The following is a 21,683-nucleotide window of genomic DNA, read 5'->3' on the forward strand; positions in this document are numbered from 1 at the left end:
AGTTTGTCTTTATTTAGAAAATATCGATGTTGTGCCCATTAAATTTCCTGTTGTAGATTGACCCTGAGATTCTGGTGCCTATCCGCTTTCGACCACCCCTCAGTGTACATTGGTCATTGCTTGGCCCCCCTCATAAAAATTTTCCGGCTACGCTTCTGCCTTCCAGCTCCCTTCAAATGCTGGCAGAACTTAAATTCCTGTTAATGTTCTATGGCTTGAGCCATTTCCAAAAGAAGATTGAGGATAGAATTCAGACTTGATCTAGAAATGCAATAAAGATACACCCCCAAAGCTGGGCTTCTGTTATTTAACTGAATTAGTTATTAAAAACCTGGAGTGGTGGACTTCAGAAGCATCAACATGTTCATGAATAGAGGCTGTTGTCCAGTAAAAAAACACCATCTTACATATTAGGAATCAATAGTTTTGTTTTGGCAATTGTTCCTACTGAAAACCTAAAAACATAATTTTAAGGGCATTTTATGGGAGCTCAGGGAGGGAGGATTTCAGTTTTCCTAAGCATTGGGCTGTGCCGGGATCTTGCTAATGTAACCGATGGGGTGGTAATTTTCCACATATAAGAGCCCTTCTAAATCCTAACGTGAGACTGCATAATAAAGAAGCATTATTGCGGTGCCTTTCTCTCATCACCCCTTAATATCATTCAATGAAAAGACAAATCCCGCCACCTACACCCCATGTCCTGAGATTTTACATCATACATCAAAACAGTAGTTGATATTTGGCCAATTTGACCTTTGAATATTGAAAGTATTCTATTTATTGATGCAAGAATGCATGTAGTTTCTTTTCAGGTGATGTAAATACAATAAATTTGTTTATTTTATCCTATTAAACTTTTTTAACGAAAACTACTTTTCATGCACTGTGCAATCCTCCTGGCCTTTATTAAAGCAGGCTTTTTCCCAGGAGGGATGGAGCCCTCACAACATAGAAGGTAGGTGGGGTTGAGGTTTTAAAGCCCCCCCAAAAAAGCAAACAAACAAACAAAAAAAGCAAAGAAAACACGCCCCATGCTCATGCTCCATCTCTGTCACGGTGAGACGGGGAAATGAAGAGATGTTGACTGACAGGCAATGGTGCACTCCAAGAATGAAGAGCATGTCATCCCTCAAAGTGAATCCCTTCTTACAGCTGCAGAGTTGTCTGCAGCAGATGAACATGCTTTAACAAAAAACAAAAAGGTGTTTGCGTCTCATTATCTGGTTGCATCTGAAACGAACAAATGAAAGGGTTTGTGTTTGAGAATTGCTCTCCTTCTTTGACCTGCAGGATTTCCTTTACTTCAAGGTGGGAAACAGCTGGTTTAATCACATATTTGCAGTCATTTCATAGAAACACACACAGTGAGCCCCTCTTATTGTGTTTTTTTGCTTTTCTACTGAAAGAAACCCTAGTCGACAACATGCTCAGCCAAAGAGAAAGATTTAATCTATTTTTAACGTATGCTAACAGAAATCATAGCTTAATTTCTGCATACATAAGATCTTCAAACAGAAAAGATTTGTTCAAAATTATTTCAAATCTTTTTTTTCTTACCCTAATCCATTATATTTCTATAAAAACTCTTCTTAAATACAATCTAACTGGTTTAGAAGTAAATTGTAAGGGGGAAAAAAGCAGCAACATGGTTAATATTCAGTTATGAAATAATAATTTGCTGAAGTTGCTTCTGATTGCATTTCAATATTTTGTTTCAGGACACTAACCTATTTCAAAACCTAATATTTTTACCCGGATTCACTGTACTTAGAGAAAAAAAATAAAAAAATAAAAAAACCTAATTTGAAATCCCTCTTTCTGTCCAATACCCAAAACCTTTGGGCCAAATTGAACTGTTTTTTAATCATTTAAACAAAATTATATAATATTTACAGTACATATTACAAAAACAAACAAAAAAATCCAACTGGATAAAAGTAACACCAGATAATGATGCTGCCAACACCATGTTTTACTGTGAGTGTGATGTGCTTCTGGTTATATGCGTAGCTGCTTTTATTTAAAACCTGTCTTTCTAAATTTTGGCTTAACATTAAACTTAATCTACATAGAATCATAATGCCTTCTCCAAAAAACAAGTTTCAGGAGATTTCCAGATAGATTTTTTTTTTTGAACAAAATGCTTCTTTCTATTGACTTAGATTTAGCACATGCAGTACATGAAACACATTCCTGCACCTCTTTCTTTCTCTCTGTTTGTGCGTCTGTGATCGTTTTTCCTACCTATTTTTCTGACTGATACCTTTATAAAGTTAGATCAATTTCCTTGGTAATATCTCTTCAAACTACACAAACACTAATATTCTAATAACATCTTATATCACCTAATAACCCTCAGAACCCTTTTTGTTGATGGCAAAGAAGAGCAATAAGAGTGAGTGTTCATTCAAACAGGTTATTGCAGTTTTTTATCAATGTATTTTTTATTCCTACATATTTGTTGTTCAATCATTAAAGGAAAAAGTATTGTTGAAACTTTTGATTAAAAAAAACAACTTATGATCAGCTTTGTTGCTACAAAAAGGAATTCTCCATGTCTGCATACTTTAGAGCAGGCTCCCTGTTTGATGCATGCTGAGGAGGTGGGTGTTTCCATCCCGGCCACTCTGATGTTGGGAAGAATAGCTCTTGCATCCTACTCAGTCTGCTCTCTACTCTCCCAGCTCTCCTGTTTCTTGCAGACTGCCTGCCTTCCAGCGTAGTGCTGTCCTTTCACTCACTACTATTCATTACCATCTAGTGTGCGTTTTCTTAAACCTACATAGGTGGACAAAAAGCGCTGGCACAGAGCACTGAAGCACGTTTTGTGCTTGGTTGAAAGAAGCATTCACATACATCTAAATTATTCTGGAAAGACTGAAGCTACGACTAAATTGCAGTTTTGTTACGGACAGGACACTGACCTTTGAGGTAAGAGGAATGCACTCTGAGCAGTTATCTGTAATGTTTTCTGTGTTGGTTTTGTTTGGGTCATATTTGCCGCTTTGGCTGCTTTGCAAGCTTTTTTCTCACCAAGTTTTGGATTATTTAATGCATATTTCTATATAGATTTAATGTTCTCTCCTACGACACATTTTCCGATGTAAAGAAGTCCTTTCTGTCCTGTCTTTTAAAGTCATAATTTGACTCTGCACATGTAGTTAGAGTTGCAAAAGACCAAAAAGAAAGGATTTAGGGGATGATTTGTTGTTCAGAACAATCGTATGTGCAGCTCCTGCTGATGGTTTCTGTGACCACTCAGTGGGGATGTCTTTGCTGGGTTTGCTCTCCCTCTCTCTGTGTCTAACCCCTCCTTGCCTCTCCTCTCTCCTGTGCCTGCATGTATTCACAGTTAGTCTCAGTCACCGCTCTGCTTGTTTGCCACAGACCAGTGGCTCCAGTTGGTTGGCAGACTGTGGTTACACATTAAATGTTGGGGTGTTCCATAGGTGCCATATTGTCCATTTGTCTTAAACAAGAGTAACATACAAGACATGCGAAATGGGGCTGACCCAGATGGTTGGACGTCCGGCTCCCTGAGTTTATTTATGTTTGTGTCAGTGTGTTTTTCTCTGAGGTGCAGAGAGGTGAGTCATACAGACTCTCACTGGTGGCTGCCACTGGCAGTCAGTGTAACCATGTCATGATGTGTGATTTGCAAATCGACAGTGTCTGATAAAGCAGAAACACAAACCTTCTAGGAAATGAAAACAGGCTTTCTTGAAAGGCTGTTTCCCACTGATTTGTTTACAAAAGTGCAATGTGAGGTCAAGGTCTTTGACACGGGTGAACTGGATATTAATCATAGCAAAGCTTTAAACAATTGTACTTTCTCTTATATGATTTGATTTATATACCTAAAACATTTTCCACTTGGTGCAAATAGTATTGTGATTTCAGCCATGTAGCTCAAGTAAGGCATAAAGAATGATGGGTTGCAGTAAGTTTGGCAATGATAACCTTTGGCCAACATAAAACAGATCTGATGTCCTCCACATCATATCTCAGTTGAACTTGAATCCATTCAGGGCAAAGTTATGCTGTTAAGATCCCAGTAGATTTCTGAGCAAGGTTTTTAACTCATCTTACATTCGGTTGCAGCAATTAAGTCAGATAAGAAACTCTGACTGCCAAGTTTTATTGGAAACGTGAAAATCTGGCACAGAATCCTGGAAAACATGTCTGTGTTAATGATGTTTTGACTGTTTAATCTGCATTTTCATCTGTGCAACATTTCACACAGAGTGATGGCATTTTTAGGCTAAGAGCTGATTAACAGGAAGTGTTTTTGCAGTAAATAAAAGACTGCATAAGTGTGGATACCCCTGGAATAGTACTTTTTCTGCAGATTTTGATCCAGTGGAAACATTCAGTGTTGTTTGGTTGAAATCCAATGGAAACAATATTATGTTTTAGCATTTACGGACTATGAATGTTATTAAAGTTCCCACAGCCTTATTGAGGTTATCTGACAAAATTTCTGTTAGATTTTCAGTTGGACATGGTTACAACATCCTAACTATGATGCTTATAAACTGAATGCCTTTTAAACTTCAGCACTTGCATAGATCCTTTGTTCTCAAAAGCTATATGATCTTTTCAAAATTGTACGAACTTTGAAAAGAAGCCATCTTTTCTATTTGAAGAAAGGCAATTTGACAGCATGATTCCACCAATACCATGCTTATGTATAGGTTATTTGTTTAATGTATTCTTTTGCTTCTGTTTAAAAAAAAATACCTTTGGATTGCTGGTCCAGGATTTCTTGTTTGGTTTCATCAGACCATGAAATGTTCCCCGAAATGTTGGAGAATTCAGACACCTTCATTTTTTCCAACCCTTCCCCTTAATCAAGACAGAGAATCTGTAAACTTTTGTAAGATGATAACATGAAGATCCTACAGCTCCTTTAAGGTATAACTGAGGATTTTCACAAATTTTTGAAAAGACCTGCCCTCTCCAGCAAATGCACATTCACAATCCTGTACCCGCTCAGAAGGAATGCTTATTAAACGTGTGCAAGAGAATGCACAAGCCCATTTCTCCTTGTGCACGTTCTGTTTAAAAGTTGCGGTTTGCATCACTCATACAAGCTTACTTTCCAAAATAAGATTTGCAATTTCCCACTATGTCAGACTAACCACCGGTAGGTGAAAATGGGGACGAGCACGTAGGACGGCCTTATGTAAACATTTTACCAGGATGATTGAAAATTAGGAGGACCATATATTTTGATGATCAACCCGGAAAAAGAACATCCTCCTCTATACCTTTAAGTGCAGCCGTTACAGCAATCTTTTCCTGACTTCTTCCCTTTTTGTCTTTTCATTAATTTTGAAGAGAAAATCCAGTTTTTGCATGAACTTTTGTCCCATATTTTTTTCTCTTCTTGATAACGGCCCTTTATCCTGCCATGGTTTAATATTTGAGTCTGTGTTTTATTTAACATGTTTTGTCCTGCTCCTTACCGTGCTGTAAGATCTTTCTGATCTTCTGTAACCTGTCTGCCAGGAGTGGCTTTGACTAAACATGATGTTTACCAGATTAAAAGTAGCATCCTGGACTTCTACCATTATAAACTACACTTTTAACCCCTCAAAAATTTGTAGGATAACTAAATTACATGAATGATAAATGATGCCATTATGATTGTTCTCTGGAAACTAGGCCATTAAAGACCAACGCCATAGGTATATCTCTACTATAGAAAAGGCTTAACGGCTTAATCTGATGGAAAGTGTTTTGAAGCGCTTGAGCAGACGAGCATGCTCATGCAAACACATTCTCAGAATCTGTACGATCTCCAGTGAGCATTTTAGAATGGCTGTTTCTGTGCAGAACGCTTAACAACTGGCCCCGCAGAGCTTTACAGCCCTTAACTCTCCCACTGCGTGCAGTTTTTTTTTCTTTTTAGTGTGGTTTTGTGACTTTCAAAATAGTAATTATTCCAGCCTGACTTGCTAAAAAAAGACCCCAGCAAAAAACAAAGGAAAAAATGTAAATGCAAAGTATTGTGTACATCTGCTGTGTCAAGTGCTTCAAGTCAAGGGTTGAGATGGCAAAAAAAAAATGCCAGATGAGTGTTTGAAGTTGGTCTGTGCCAATGGATGCCAGGCTGTGCTCTGTGTTCGTCTGGCTGGATTCCCAGTACTCCCCATGTGCTTCATATCCCACAGACTTCCACGTCCACTCACTTCTCCTAAGGCTCCACTGAACCTGTAAATTTCTCTTTTAGCCCACACAGCCAGAGCGTGTTTATCTGCAAATGTCTGCTAAATTGATTGCCCTGAGGGATAAATTAAGTTGATGTCTTGCTAAAAAAAAAAGAAAACAGAAGAAAATAGAGCGAGAAGCAGCGTGTTTGCTTTTGTGTGCTTTTCTGTTAGGGACTTATAATTTATTTAAAATAATCTATTAGACAAATGCATATGTTTTCAACATGTAAGCTTGCTTAAAGTCGTTTTTCTTAATTGTTTTATCTTCATGCTTTTCACGGTTTCAAAAAGATGCACTTTCATCAAACAAGTGGCATAGTCATGAGATAAGAAGCTTTAAGGCTTCTTAGCTCAGCAGTGGGAGGGACGGGAATCCCTAAACTCTCTGTACATGTCAATCAAATAAGCCAAAAAACCCTCGCTGAGAATACACACAGAACCATAAGAGCCAGGAGTCGGAGCATACACACACAGCAGCTGAGAGAATGCCTGGGGAAGGCACTACTAATCTCATTCTCTGCTGACACATAGTGATCATCTATGCATGCTTTCGCAGCTCTTTCTCTTACAATGCTGATATTCCAAACCTCGAGGTGTGTTTACTCCTATCCGTGTCAGCAGATCAGAAAACTACAGCTTTCCACTACCTGTAACACTGATCCTAACTAGTTGATGTTGCACAGCCGGTCCTATGTGGCTCTTTAGAAGCAAGGGAGAAATTAAATCATTGAGCATTAATTAAGAACTGAAAAACATCTATATGACACTCCAAGTAGTAGGTTGCATGTGGTTGATCCAAAGTAATTCTTTACCCTGACATATTCATTCAGTTTATTTATTGATTTTAGATTGAGATTTAAACTGTTTTAATTAGAAAAAGAATTTTCCTCAGAAACTAATTTCTCCAACCAATAATAAACCATTGTTAAGGATAGTTAGTTTAAAAAAATACATATTAGTTTTAGTAGCAGTAGTGTAATTTGGTCATTTTAGTAGTATTCTTTTTGCCAGTTTACATTTTATTAAAAAATGGCATGCTTATTTATACCCCTCACAATAATCCTGACTCACAAGCTCCTGATTGGTCATCTGTCTTTTCTTGTGTGACTGGCTGTCACCGCTGTCACTCCTGAGAATCTCATTTTACAAACATCTGATGCACCACTTAATCGGGTCTGTGAAAGGTCTTGTAGAAAAAATTGTGTCTGCAAAAGAGTTGGTGAGGGAGTCTGCTACTGTAAATTAGGCATTTTTTCGTCTCTTGGGTCAAGTAATCTAGAACGGTTGTAATATCAGGTGTAGGAATCTTTCAATTGGTGCCATGTGCGTGCGTGTGTTTGCGTGTTTGGTTATTAGACTCACAGTCAGGATGTCTGAAAAAAGTAAGAGAGAGATAAAAGACTCCTTTAAACATTAAAGTGTAAAGTACATTAAAATAATTGTGAAACACCCCTCCTAAAATACCTTAATTGGCTCCATAAGGCAGCATATCCACTTCAAGATCCTCCACCGGATTTTAAAGCTTTCAATAACCTTGTAAAGTATATTTGTTTTATTAAAAGTGCTGATAAATCAAATGTGTTATTGTTACATAACCTGAGGGAAGCATCCAGGGGGCATCCGATAAAGATGCCACCTCAACTGACTCCTTTCGATGTGGAGGAGAAGTGACTCTACTCTGGGCCTCTCTTGGATGAGGGGAGTTTCTTCCCCTATCTAAGGGAGTGCCCACCCACCCTACATAGAAAGCTCATTTCAGTCGCTTGTATCAGGGATCTTGTTCTTTCAGTCATGATCCAGATTTCTTGATATTCAGTGAAGGTAGGGACATACAGCGACCTGTAAATCGGGAGCTTTACCTCTTCACTCAACTCTCTTCACCAACAGAACCGGTGCAGCATCAACATTATATTGACATTGCATTTCCTCACCGATCCGTCTTTTGATCTCTCGTTCCATCCTCCCCTGATTCGTGAACAGGAACCAAAGATAATTAAACCTCTCCACTAGAGAGAGGAACTCTCCTCCAATCTGAAGGTGCAAGCCAATTATTTCTGGTTGAGAACCATGACCTCGAACTTAAAGGAGCTAATCCTCATTCTAGCCGTTTCAGGCATGAGGTTACCTGGTACAGCTGCCACCTCACTCACGTGCCAGATTGAGGTCCGTCTGCAAACGCCTGGTGGTCGGGTTCCTCCTCATGGGACATGGCCGGACCAAGCACGAAGGAGACAATACAATCAGGCTAAAAGAACCCAGAATAAAGTACATTTCTATTCACCCATTGGTTGTGGACTCAGCATTTTGGCCACAGACAATTCATGAGTTTGTTACGGTTCCAGCTGCTCACATTTGGACATAAGCCAATCAGCTCTGAAGTCAATGCTAGCGTGGGCAGATTTTTGCATTTGCACTGAAAGCACATTTTGTTTCTAAAGGAATGTCTTAGATCTGCACAGCATGCTTCAATCTGAATCAATCTGTGTGTTTTGGATGGATTTCTTGAAGTTATTTAGCTTAGTATTAATCATATTAGCGCCTAAACTGAGATATGCAAGTATATGGAGTTGAACATATTGAAAATGCAAGCTGTGGCTGATTGTGCTGATGAGGAGATTGTGTATTTAGATGTTATTATTAGGTAATTATTTCCACCTGAGATGCATCAGATTGCACAGCCTTTAATGCACTGATGAAAATGTTTATTTTAAAATGTCACACAGTCATTTAACTGAAATAAACTGATCATCGTTTATCCTTTTCTTGTGTTTTTTTGTGTTTGGGATATGAGATACTGACTTCAGCTGTTTGAAATCATGAATATTAATACAGATTTATAGCTTCTTTGATGTCTCTGAGTCAAAAAAGTCTGATAGTCTTGTGTTAATATAAAAATGATTTGTCTGCCTTGTTGCTGTGATAAAATATGTGTTTTTTTGCTGAGCTTCCTTTGTAGATGTTTGAGTGGGTGACATTTGCTGAACAAGGGTCAGTCTGTTGGGCGGAGAGGCATGGAGATCAGAGGAACAATGCTGTAAGACTTTCCCTTGTTCCTTGTTTTCACTTTGGGTGGAGGACATTTGCTTGGTTTGATTTTCAAAGAAAACTAGTAATTCATATTATACATATATAAAATGATACTGATATCTTCTTATATTTGTACAACAGGAATTAATTAGTTTCACAGATTATTGAATGGACTGTTGGTATAGTATCTTCCTAAAAAGGTTTATAATATAGCCAAAGTAGGGCTGGCTGATCTAGTCATACTAGATCTGGAATGCATATTTATGCTGAAATGGATAGATCAGAGCATTATTTATAGCATTATTATGTTCTATACTTTTTCTTCTGAAGCTCATGGATAAGGAGTCCTTTAATACCCATGTCTGTATAAGTTGTAGTAAAATCAAGACTTGAATTGGACCTAATATGTTTTTCTCTTCTACCTTTAGAACTAGAATTGCCTAAGCAGATAACACACTTATATGTTTTTGTTCTAAATGAATCACCTACAAAGAAATCTATGTTTTTCACTTACAGCTGAATTTGTAGTCAGATGTGTATTCATTAAAGTATTAAAGTAAATATATACTCCTGGTTTGGCCAGATGATTTATTATTGAAAGGATTTTTTAGCCCGGTTGACAGCTTGGTTCTTGCCAGAAATAACGGAAAAGGCCAGACATTTCTCAAGGCCCAGCAATGAGAAACAATAGCACAGGTCCATCCCTGTATTGTTTCCCCAGCACTGCTCCTTAATGGGTTCCTGGCATTGACAGGCAGGAAAAAACAGAGTCTGTCCTGAGAGAAGCCCAGAGTGCTGAGGGTAACACGGGACTTCCTTAGTGGAACCTTTTGTCGTCAAATACTGAGTTCTAATTTGTTGGATGCAGGAGGCAGGAACTTCCTGTTTCAATGTTGTTGGAAATGACCACTCCCTGAGACCTGTGGAGTACACATTAAGCAGGAGTTTGTATTAGAACTTATTGAAATATAAATGTTAGCATTTAAGATGATGCGATTACATGCTTGAGGACTGAAGTGGACAGTAGCGGCTGCTGCTCTCTGAAACAGGAGAGGCTCAATGGTGTTAATTAAATCCAATCTCATGTATTGCAATAACAAATGTTGAAACACTTAAAACACATCACTACAACAGGTAAAATAGCTTGTATGAAGCTCTCTGAAATAATAAACTCCAGAAACCATGGCAAGAGTTCTGCACCAGATGACTGTTCTGAATGAATTATTAATTTTCTCTCTCACCTCTGTCTGGCCACTGTCAGTCAAAAATCATTTAGGATGTTTGCCAATCAGCATCAAGCAGCCAGCTTCATGACCCGCCCCTCCTCCATAGACCCCCCTAAGAGGTTTAGCCTCGCTGGAAGTGATGTATTTTGGCATGTTATCCAATCAGGGCTCTACTTTCTCACTACTTACCTCGTACTTATCTCTTGCCTTGAGGTGTATTTTTTACTTTCATCAAATGGTATACGCATATCTTATTTTTGAATTCCGACTTTAACCTTATTGAAGGATTTTTAGTGTATTAGGGCCTGTTAAAGGGTCACTATACTATCCTATTCTAAAGCTCTACACAACAATAACTTTCACCTATTTCCTTGAAATGTAGAATGTATTTACTATGTATCTCCTACCTGGGCTAAACAAATGGAGATGAGCTCTTGAGTGACTTGCCTTTGACTCCCTGAACCATACCTTTTTCAGTCATTGGACTGAATTAATGGGATGTCATTGTGACACTAGTCCTTCACCTAACCCTGTGGTTCTTTTAAACAGTTCATGCCCAGCCTTAACTGTTCTGCTGTCCACTTTCAATTGACATGATTTCTAGGGATATAAAGGTATGTATTTTTCTCTGCAAAAAGTTTTGGGTGCCACCTTTTTGGCTTGGCAGTCTCATACTTAATGGTTACAACATTTTCAACAGTACACTAGCAGAATGTTCAAATATAGAGTAAAACTCTACTATGTTGCTGATTGATTATGTTGAAATGTATAAAACAAGAAAACAAATATGAACAGAATATAAGAGAATAAGTCCATATACAAAGGGAGGGGAAAGAAGCAAATGCTTATTTAATTCAACCTCTGTCTGTTCCAAACGTTACAGTTCCAAATTCTCCCGAGTGGTGCAAGACGAAGGAATAAAGTGAATGTGATTGGTCGTTCATCAACAGGGCAGGATTGTTGTGGCGGAAGGTTGACAAGCAAGTTTGATTGTGTTTGATTTCTTGAAGGATCGTTGCTAACCAGTTAGCAACTTAGTGCTAGTAGGTTCCCAGTGGGAAATTTCATTAGGACCAAGTAACGCTAAATTAGTGACTTAGCAACACAACTCCATACTCGTGCTCTTTTGAATTGAGAAACAGCCAACAATTTACTCACCAGCTGTACACTTGTAATGTTCACCACTACTCTGCGAAGATTCTTATTTCCACCGTCGCGTATATTAGCTGCGACATATAAATCAAGATGCTATGACCAAAAAAATTTGATTGACAGATGACCGTTGATATATGATTAGCCAAATTTAGGGGGTTAAGGCTGACATATAAATAACTGTGAGTGACATTTTCTGCATTTTATAAGTCAGATCAGTTTAAAGTGGGAGAAAATTGCAGAACATTGCATTGTTTCCGCAAGGGAGACATTTAACATGGGGATCATCTTTGTTTATGTGAATGATGTGTGCTTGAGAAGCAGTCAGAGCAAGAGGCTCAGGAGCTCCGTTGAGCTGTTTTCAGTTAGATCTGATGCTCCTTGAATGCAAATTAGCAGCACAAAGACAGAGACTGTGGTTTTCTCCCAGAAAGGTGGGTTAATCTGCCTTCACATAAAGAAAGTGAATCTCAGGTGAAGTTAGAGTGACATTTCTGTTTCTGACATTTTGAATTGAAAAAGATTCCTGGATGGGAAGTGAAACCTCTTCAAATTTGTAAACAAAGTCCAGTGGATTGTTTTTTTAACTTTTCTGGAAGTACACCTTCAGCCCAAATATAGTAACACTTCACTCCTGACATCTTCCAACAGTGATGTCACTGTGCGGTAAGTCTAGCGCTATTCTCCCCGCTTTACAAGTAAAATCAAAGGGAACTTCTAGACATATCTGCAATCAACAACAATTATTTAAGATTTCGAGAGGACTTCACCATTGAAATTCAGAAGAGCTATAGTTAAACTGACAATGCCCACGTGAATGGCAGTTGGATATTGTAATACATTGGGTAAAAGTGAAAAAAAAATTAGTTATTTCACTTTTCCGATTTATGATCATCCAAGGACGGGTTCGTCGTTGGATTGCCAACTTAAAGAGGGAGGATTTACCATTGCACTTCTGGCCAGAGAAAAATAAAGTAAAATGTGGCCAAAATTTCGAAGAAGAATGTTTTCAAGATGACTTGGATAATAACAAGTTGTGACAAACACCAGATACAGCACTGGGACTTGCTTGACAGCTGATACCGCACCGTGATGTCACAAACCGGTAGGTGTCAGTAACATCTTTGACAAACATGGATGTCTCCAGTAAAGTACATTGAAATTAAATGGCTCTTAATTAAAAACACTTATCATTTATTGAACAGTATGTAATAATTTAATATTTAAAGTACTTTAAGAAGTTTGAATTCTGAATATGATGGGATTTTTCCTTCTTTGTTTCTTGACAAACTAACTACACAGATACAGTTCTGAGATTTCTTTCTTGCTTAAAAACATGTCAAAGTTAGACTTAGACAACTTTTATAGTCATTTCTTATACACAGAGTGTATAAAAAACGAAATTTAGTTTAGTACAGCTTTCAGACAGTAAGTGAACATTTCCATTTTATAAAGTGCAGCAGTGACAAAAAGTGACTTTTTGTTAAAATAATTAACGGCAAATTATCAAGTGACTTGCCAGCATTATGTCTGCCTTTAGCCAGAGCTCCCACTCTACATCCTTGCTTAGTAAGCAGCTCACACCAGCCTGCCCTGAAGACTCGGGGCTTTGCTGCTTCAACACAGATTTAAAAATAGGCTTTATCTTGACAAACTAACCACCCACATGATGTGTAGAGGTGTACCTTGTTGCTTAAAAACACCTTAAATCATATTTTGTGACAAGTGTAAAGTATGACAGCATTTGTACATTGTCCTTCATTGGTTACTGGCAAGTACTGGGTCTGACCAAAACCCCAGGAATGTACTGTAGGGCCCTATAAATGTGAACTTAGCTGGGAAAATGTGTATGGAAGCTTTACCGCAGGTGAAGCTCCAGGTGTTTAAATCGTAAGCGAAAAGGGACTGATAACTTTTGTTTCCAAATTCAGCTGGAAAGCACTGAGAGACTCCTTATCTCAAGCAAAGATTTCAAGTTTACAGTGTTTCAGTTTCACTGATTCACCTTCCCGCAGTCCTTGATTACATGTTTTCCTAAATTGAAAGGTTATTCCATTCACCACGTGGCCTCCACTGTGCTGGTTGTATTCTCTACTTACGGGGGGTTATGAGGTACTGAGCCCAGACTTATCTACAATGTTTTTACAATGTGAACTTCTTATCTGAAATACACAAATACCAAAACTCAGAGTTTTTGGTACATTTTTGCTGTGTCTCACACTGCTCTTGTAGATAGCATGAATGAGAAGGAGAGGCTACGGTTAAACCACAAGTATGTGAGCGTTTGGAGAGTTGATCAAACGTTTGAACAGCACAAAGTCCTCAGCTGAACAGACTGAAGTATCATATTGAGTCCTATGTTTTTTCTTTACCTTGTTCATCTATGTTAATATTACAGAACACAAACTTTTTATTAATAATAATTGGACTTAATTAATCTCACATTGAAGAAGTTAACCTCTACATTCAACCCATCCCCTTGGGGAGCAGTGGGCGGCCATTGTGCAGTGCCCAGGTAGCCGTGTGGGTTTTAGGGTCTTGCTCAGGGACCCAGTGTGCATGCTGTAGGGATTGAACCGAGTACTTGCAAACTTCTCAAAGCACAAGCGCACTGCTCTAACCACTAGGCCAAAACTCCCCCAATAAGTAATACAACATAATAACACATCAACTTTTAAAGAGTGTTAAAGGCTTAATGGTATTTATGGTATTTTACCTGTGATAAATTGGGAGTTGATTTTTAAAAGTATTCATATTTCTTTTAAATACATAAGTAGGGATTTTGTTCTTGCCTCTGTTGACTTTATATTGTTATATGTTTTCTTTTACAGTTTTTTTAGCCTGTTTCAAGAGCTGTGGTAATCTATAAAATGGAATTTAGTGCTGCTAAGTGAAGAATCCCATGCAAAGAGATTAACTCATTAGAAATTCACTGACTGCTGATCTGTTGCAAAATGTGAAAAAATTCTGCAGTGGCAGCTGTTTGGAAAAGGTGATGTAGACCTGTCTGTTTGAAATCTTTTGTACAGTATAGTTATGTGAATTTCTGTGTTTTCACATTTTTGAGCTGAGAAATTCTGACAGAGTCCAAATCAGTTTCTTCGGCATCCTCACTCTACGGCCTTTTCACTTTATCTTGGAGTATGTGTTGGCATTTATATAAAGGTTATTTATGATTGTCTGAGCTGATATGTTCTGCTATTTCTGTCTTTCCTGTCTCTGTAATTGTAAGAATATTGATTTTTTTTCCCAAGTATTTTTTTCTTTTCATTTTGCCTTTTCATTTGTTTTGCAAGCTTCCAAGACATTATGGTGGTTTCTTTTCAAATGTAAGATTTCGGTCCTCCCTTAAAAACATTTTTCTTTATGCCAACAAAAATAAGACTTAGATGTCTCTAAAGCAGACGTGTCTGCATTTATCAAATGTAAAGACATTGTCCGATTAAAGTTAGAATTGTACTAGATAGGACATCATTTGACAACGACGTGACAGATAGGAGCCATTACTATGCATCGAGGGTCGGCTCCAGAAGAATCATCAGCATCACAACAGGTTTTATTTAAAGTTAAATAATTTACAAAAAAAACACATTGCTTAAACAGTTTAATTTGAATAATATTGAAATCCTTATTGAAAAATAAAAAAAAGTAATATAAAAATGTATGCCATATAAAGTAGTAGAGTTTAAAATAAAATTTTTTTTTTACCTGTTTAAAAAAATGTGACTTTTGGCCTCTAGTGATTGTTTTTACTTGCTCCGTCACAAATGACTAATAATTTACATCATGCCAGAGCTTCTTCTTTCTTATTCACTCCCTCACTCTCCTGTTTGCTACTGTTTCTGCCTGCAGCAACTTACAGCCTAACTCCCAAAGGAGGAGTTGAGGAGGTGTCCGTCTTCAGTCTAGTTATTTCAGATACCCGACTAAAGTGAGCCGTATGGACTGCATAGATTGTTCATTTAAAAAAAGCAAGTGAGCCTTTAGTCTTGCCCCTAGGCAATAGCTAAGTCAGCCAGGTGTCCAGCGCACCTCTAAAGGTAGGGACCACTTAAATCCTCTTTTAATAGCCTATTGTTAAGAGCAGGGGTAGGCAATGCTGGTCTTCCTTTTCCATTGTTGTGCAGTGTTTGCATGCATCCCTGCTCTAACCCACCGGAAACAAAAGGCTAAATTATCACCTTGGCATGTCGGTAAATTTAGCAGAGGTCTGGTCATTAAGTATTCATTTGTTACAGGTGTGTTAAAAAAACTACACATGCAAAAGCTGCAGGACGTCGGCACTTGAGGGCCGAGGTCGGCTATCATTGGTTTAGAGATTTTGCCATCAAGGCCAGAAACCCACAGACAATAATCGCCATAACGAGGTAACTTGAGCAGTTATAAACAATGAACAGTATCTTTATAGCACAGTATGTGTCATGATGGTTTTCTAGTTTCATAACCCACATGCAGAACAACAGGAGAACAGGTATCAGATAAATGACGTTTAACAATTGAAATCTTTCAGTTAATTTTATGGGTCCTTGAAGGGAGAGCACACGGAGTCGTCTGCACATAGGCTTGAAGGGAGGGGGATGTGGGTTGTGGTCTTAGTGCCTTTGTGGGTGTCCAGATTCCAGAGAGAGGTTTCGACTGAGTGAGTTCAGGTTGATGAAATGGAGGCTGGGTTGGACAGGTTTACTCAGGCTTAGAGGAGGAAAGAGGAGCGATCCGACTGCCAGCTGGAGAATTCAGGAACTGCTTATGATCAAACTGAGCAGTTTATGGAGGGACTCAGGGAACCAGTATGTAACAAACCACACATCACAAGGAGAGAGAATCCAGGAAAAGCCGAACAAGGTCCTCACAAGGAGGATCCACAGCGCCACGAGGAAGCACCATAACTGGCAAACACTCAGGCAATGAGTTGCTGGCTGTCTGCGTCCGCTTAAGCTATAGGATGGTTAGGTGATGAGTAACAGGTGCACAGACAGAGCAAATGGGTTTGCCCCTTCAGGTGCAGCCTCTATTCACCAGCCTCTAATGGATGAAGGTAAAAACAGCAGGCAAATAAGAAAAACTGACAAAGAGAAATCAAAACTCTGTTACCAACAGTATGTTATACATGTCAACACAATATGTGAGAGAGAACATATTTTTGTCTATCATAACTTTGGTAACTTACTCAGCTTTAATTTGAGCTCCAATCTGAAGAAATCCGATAAAAAATATGGTTTTATGACAGATTCACGCTCATTTTCCATTAAAACCACATGCTTTTGTTGACAGGACTGGGTGAGCACGTCACTAGTTTTAACGGCTAATAGTAGATGTCTTATTTAGAATGGTAAGGTGTGTCATACCAATTTTGAGATTTATTTCACAGTCTCATTTTTTAACCAAAATGATGGTACCTATGATTTAATGTTTTGCTTCACCACCTAATCAGATGATATACGTCGTTTCAATCCACCTACACATTCACAGGTGTTTTGCCTCAGTCTTTGTTAGCAAACCACATCATTTGTCTAAAGTTTAATGTTTAAAAGTTTCAGCTCCCTCCACAGATGTTCAGTAAGATTTAGATAAGATCTCACAGAAGGCCACTTCAGAATAGTCCAATGTTTTACCCTTAGCCATTATTTTTTTTAGCTGTGTGTTTTTGGAGATTATCTTTTTTTGGGTATGCTTCATTTTTGTGTTTGTGTACAAAGGCATGATGTGCCTTGCCCAAGGCTTTAGTTTTGTCTAATCTGTCCAAAAGACATTCTATCAGAAGCTCTGTTGCTTGCAAATATTTGCTGTGGCAAATTCCACTCTTGGTTTGTCTTAACTCAAACGACGATGCTGCAAACTGACACTGGTCTTTTTAATTTGATTGTTTTTCAAGAGGATTTTGTAATCCATACATCAAAATCAAGGTTGGATATTATTTGGGTACTTTTGAGTAAATTTTTATATAACTACTTTTGTCAGTTCCAAGATTTTTCAATGAACATTGAGAGTTTTGTGTTCACTTCGAATAAATGTGCATTTTCACCAAAGGTGACAACATGTTAATTAAAATGACAGAAAAAAGGCATAAAGCAACATTTTCATCTATTTATGGATTTTACTATCACTCCTGCCACTCCACTGGCTGCATGTTGATTTTAGTATTGATTTTACATCTTTGTTTTTAGGTGCCTAAATAACCTTACCCCATCTTACCTCTCTGGGCTTCTTCACTCCTATTTGCCTCCTTGGTCCCTCAGGTCAGCAGAACAGCAGCTTTTGCAGGAACCAAGGTTTAAGAGGAAGCTCAGAGAGGCCAGAGCTTTCTCTATCGCTGCTCCTTGTTTATTGAATAGTCTGTTGTTGCAATTTAGTGAACTTTTCCTGTCGAATTTTAAAACATTTCTCAAGAAGTACTTTTATTTACTGGCTTTTAAAACTGACAGGACTTAGTAGTTGTTGTGACATTTTATAAATAGCTTAAACAAATTCTTATTTTTGTTTTATTGTATACTTTTTATGCTGTATTTTATTACTTTATTTGGTTTTATTTTTTTTAGGTGTGTTCTGCACTTTGTTTTCAGCTGTAGCTGTTTTAAAGCGCCATCCTGTGTGAGTTGCAGTAGGTTAGGCCTCAGTGGGACAGATCCTGACTTGGATTTAATGAGCCTTGAACTGTTGCTGCTGCTCCACCTGTGAGTGACTGTGTTTGTGCATTTCAACATCTCAACACTTCTTACTGGAGCAGCTAAAACCTGTTTTCCACCTGGGATCATGCAGCCACCTTTATGTTTAGCCAGTGTTCTACTTTGTGGAAAACATTTCCCTTTTAAATGTATATCAAGCCATTTTAAACCATCCAATATTTGTGAATCAGATATATAGCACTGTTTCAACAAAATCTGATGTTTAACCTCCCAGGTGTCTATGCAGAATAAATAGCAATGTGAGAAATTTTAAAAATATGAAGTATTTAGAACCAAATGTGGTGCTAGGAATGAAAGGCTCGTGCATATAAAAAAATAAAGGAGTTAAAGGCAGCTGGGATCTGGTGAATAAAAAGTCTTCAAACTTAAATGGAAGAACATACAGATGGCTCAAGTACAGCAAAACGAATACATGTCAGAAATTAAGATGTGCAGACCTGCTGAAGTGTGTGGTTAAAAAGAGCATACATTGGCAAACAGTCTGGAATGGTTTAATCTTCTATAGTTTTCCCTCTCTTCAAGAAGAGTGGTGACACCAGTTTCCACTTCTTTAAATACATGGTATTCTGGTTAAGGGACTTAGAAAAATGGCTCTGCAGTCATAAGTGATAAAGTGGAAGGTGCAGGTGTTACTGCGCAATCAGGATAGATAGATTGCAGAAGTTGAACTCCCATACTCATGATGAATCACTAATCAGAACTGTATCATTAGGGGGCTTCCACTGATTGTCAATCAGGCTCAAGTAGTTACTGTGTTTCAAGTTAGCATATCCAAATACCCCAGTGGTAAAACTGAATCAATAAAGATATATTTATAGGGATTTAGCTGTGGGAAACCTCTAGTAAAGACATTATTTATACCAGGCAGGGAATCAAAATGAGAAAGGACTGGATTTAATTTCATGTGATGCAAATGGACTGCAGCTTTTGAGTAGTTTGGGAAAAAGGTCTTATTAAGGATTGCTGGTGCTTAAGTGTGAGTCATTACTGCTTCAGCTCACTGATGGTTCAGTGGCAGTGTAAAAATAGCCAGGGAACAAGAGTTTAAAGTGCCTTATTTTCAATTTCCACTGAGACTGAGATGAGCTGCTACTGTTATTTTGACTGGAGACACAGTTTGGCAACAAAAACAAAATCCCAGCTTACCTAGATATATCAATTTCAACACTGAATAATCCACTATTGTTGCTATAGTCAAAGCGTTAATTCTTTTTATCAAAAGCTGAGCCTTTCACAGTCAAGCATAACAACTGTGGCTTTAAGATAACTGGAAAATACAATAAAGTTGACTTAATGAAAGCTGTCTCTTTCAGTAGTTTTGTTGTAAATAAATAATTGAAACAGAAACAAAGGGTTTGATGGGTATTTATATATATAACTATTGCATTAAATATAAAAAACAGGTTATTGCACAAGGTATTAAATAGTAATTGCACATTATATATTGCACAAGTTATTGCCGTTTTGCCGTTGTAGTGTTGCATTGTAGAGTCAATTTTCCACAATTAGAATCCTTTAATCCATTCATTTAAGGATTCAGGATTTTTTTTAAACAAAAAAACTATTCTTCGAATTTAAAATTACTAGTCAAAACTGAAAAATTAGGAAACTAAGGCTGATAACCAGAACATAGATATTATGTCAAATAATACCACCACAGCATTTAATGTGTGCCAACCCTGTTAAAACCCATTATTTTTAAACTTAAGAAATTTCAATAAATTATACATTATTTAACAACAAAAGTACAAAAAAAATTTTTTTTCCACAGATTTTTTTTTTAACCACCTTTACCTCGGCAGAATCACTGGGAAATGTCCTTGCCTTTTCAAACACGTCCGCCTCTGACAGTGCAAATTTCCTTTTCTAAGTCATATTCTTCACATGTCCAGAGTGATGATGGGGATGTTTGAACTTCTAAGGCATTTTGTGCCACTGACCCAAGAGCATAGTGAGAATAGATGAATGAATGGGTCAGAATTGCTCCACAGCAAGGTTTAAAGCTGCAGCTAAGCTTTAAGTAAACGTTCTCCAAATTGGTTCTCAAACTGTTATATTTTTAAGCTCACTTAGGCTGTGTTTACATAATTGTAACAGTGCCTTACCAAAATACCTTTTTTTTTTTAAAACACTGCCCTAATTTGTAATACTATAAAACAATATCAACGTGTATATCTTCACTCTTTATTTATCTGTTTGGAAAAATAAATTCTTGCAATTATATGCATTAATAAAAAATGTATTAAATTAAATTAACTAATTTATTAGTCAGGGATTTACAATAATTTGTCAAGTAGATGTGAGTTTTACAGAGCGTAGATATCATTTTTATTAATTTGCCTGTGTGAACGGAGGATCATATTAGACATAGGCTCTGTCTTTTCCCTGAAAAGAGATCACTCGGGACAAACTCTTTAAATAACACTTCATAACTTATATGTATTAAATAACCAGGAGACATGACAGCAGATTCTGATAGAAATTGTAATCTTACTCAGATCAGAGAAATTGCTTAGAACGTAAAGAAGGCAGCTGCTCACCTCCAGGCTCACCTCTCAGGAGTTGACATTGGAGTTGGCTCTGAGCTCGTCTGCCTGGCTGTGTGTTTCCTGGACCAGGCCGCCTTCTACAGCTGCTTTTTGTGTCTCTGCTTCTGTCTTCTTGAACCCCAGTCGGTCTCAGCAGATGGCCGCTCACACTGAGCCTGGTTCTGCTGGAGGTTTTCTTCCTGTTAAAAGGGAGTTTTTCCTCTCCACTGTCGCTACAAGCATACTTAGTGTGAGGGATTGCCTTCGAGTCAATGAGTCGATGCAATCAACTGGTTTTCCTTAGATAGAACTTTGAGTCAATATGACTCTATGATCTGGTGAACTGTAAAGTGCCTTGAGATGACATGTGTTGTGAATTGGCGCTATATAAATAAACTGAATTGAATTTGGCCCTTCAAGTCTGCCACGTCATCATATTTTACATCATACACGTTAGCAGATGTTTAGACATCCATGGCTCCAGCTTTACGAAGTTATTTCACTTCGTTCTTAGCTGAAGGACACCGCTCTCACTCTCATTCCATTTCCAAATCTTTGCCATGTACAAAATGAAGATTATAACTGTATATCCAGACAGAGGAACTGTCCTAATTAGATTAAAAGGTCAGTTCTGACAAGCAACAAGCAGCCCATACCAGAGTGTAATAAACTCCTTTAGATTGAAAAGTTGCTGACAAGGTACCATTATATCTCTTTTCTCCCCAGTAACAAATTGCTACAGACTGCTCTCCATGTCAGCCAATCAGATTAGAGCTAGCCCCTGATTTCAAATCGACACTTCATGCCTTTTATTCTGCTGATAGAAAACATTTTCCAAGAAAGACCGAA

General features: G+C 37.9%; 1 protein-coding gene across 3 annotated transcripts in view; it reads left to right on the top strand.

Moving 5' to 3' along the window:
- Positions 1-21,683, top strand: part of kank4 (KN motif and ankyrin repeat domains 4) — a 98,917-nt gene that overhangs the window by 2,075 nt on the left and 75,159 nt on the right. For 2 of the 3 annotated variants that reach the window (XM_015395272.1, XM_015395270.1), the window contains exon 1: positions 2,707-2,934. The exons of the other annotated variant lie outside the window; for it this stretch is intronic. The gene's annotated coding sequence lies outside the window, so the exon portion shown is untranslated. Of the gene's footprint in view, positions 1-2,706; positions 2,935-21,683 lie in introns of those variants that run through there. 3 annotated transcript variants of the gene reach the window in all.

Source organism: Cyprinodon variegatus, unplaced genomic scaffold, assembly GCF_000732505.1.
Source record: "Cyprinodon variegatus isolate N-32 unplaced genomic scaffold, C_variegatus-1.0 Scaffold733, whole genome shotgun sequence".
Classification (NCBI taxonomy): domain Eukaryota; kingdom Metazoa; phylum Chordata; class Actinopteri; order Cyprinodontiformes; family Cyprinodontidae; genus Cyprinodon; species Cyprinodon variegatus.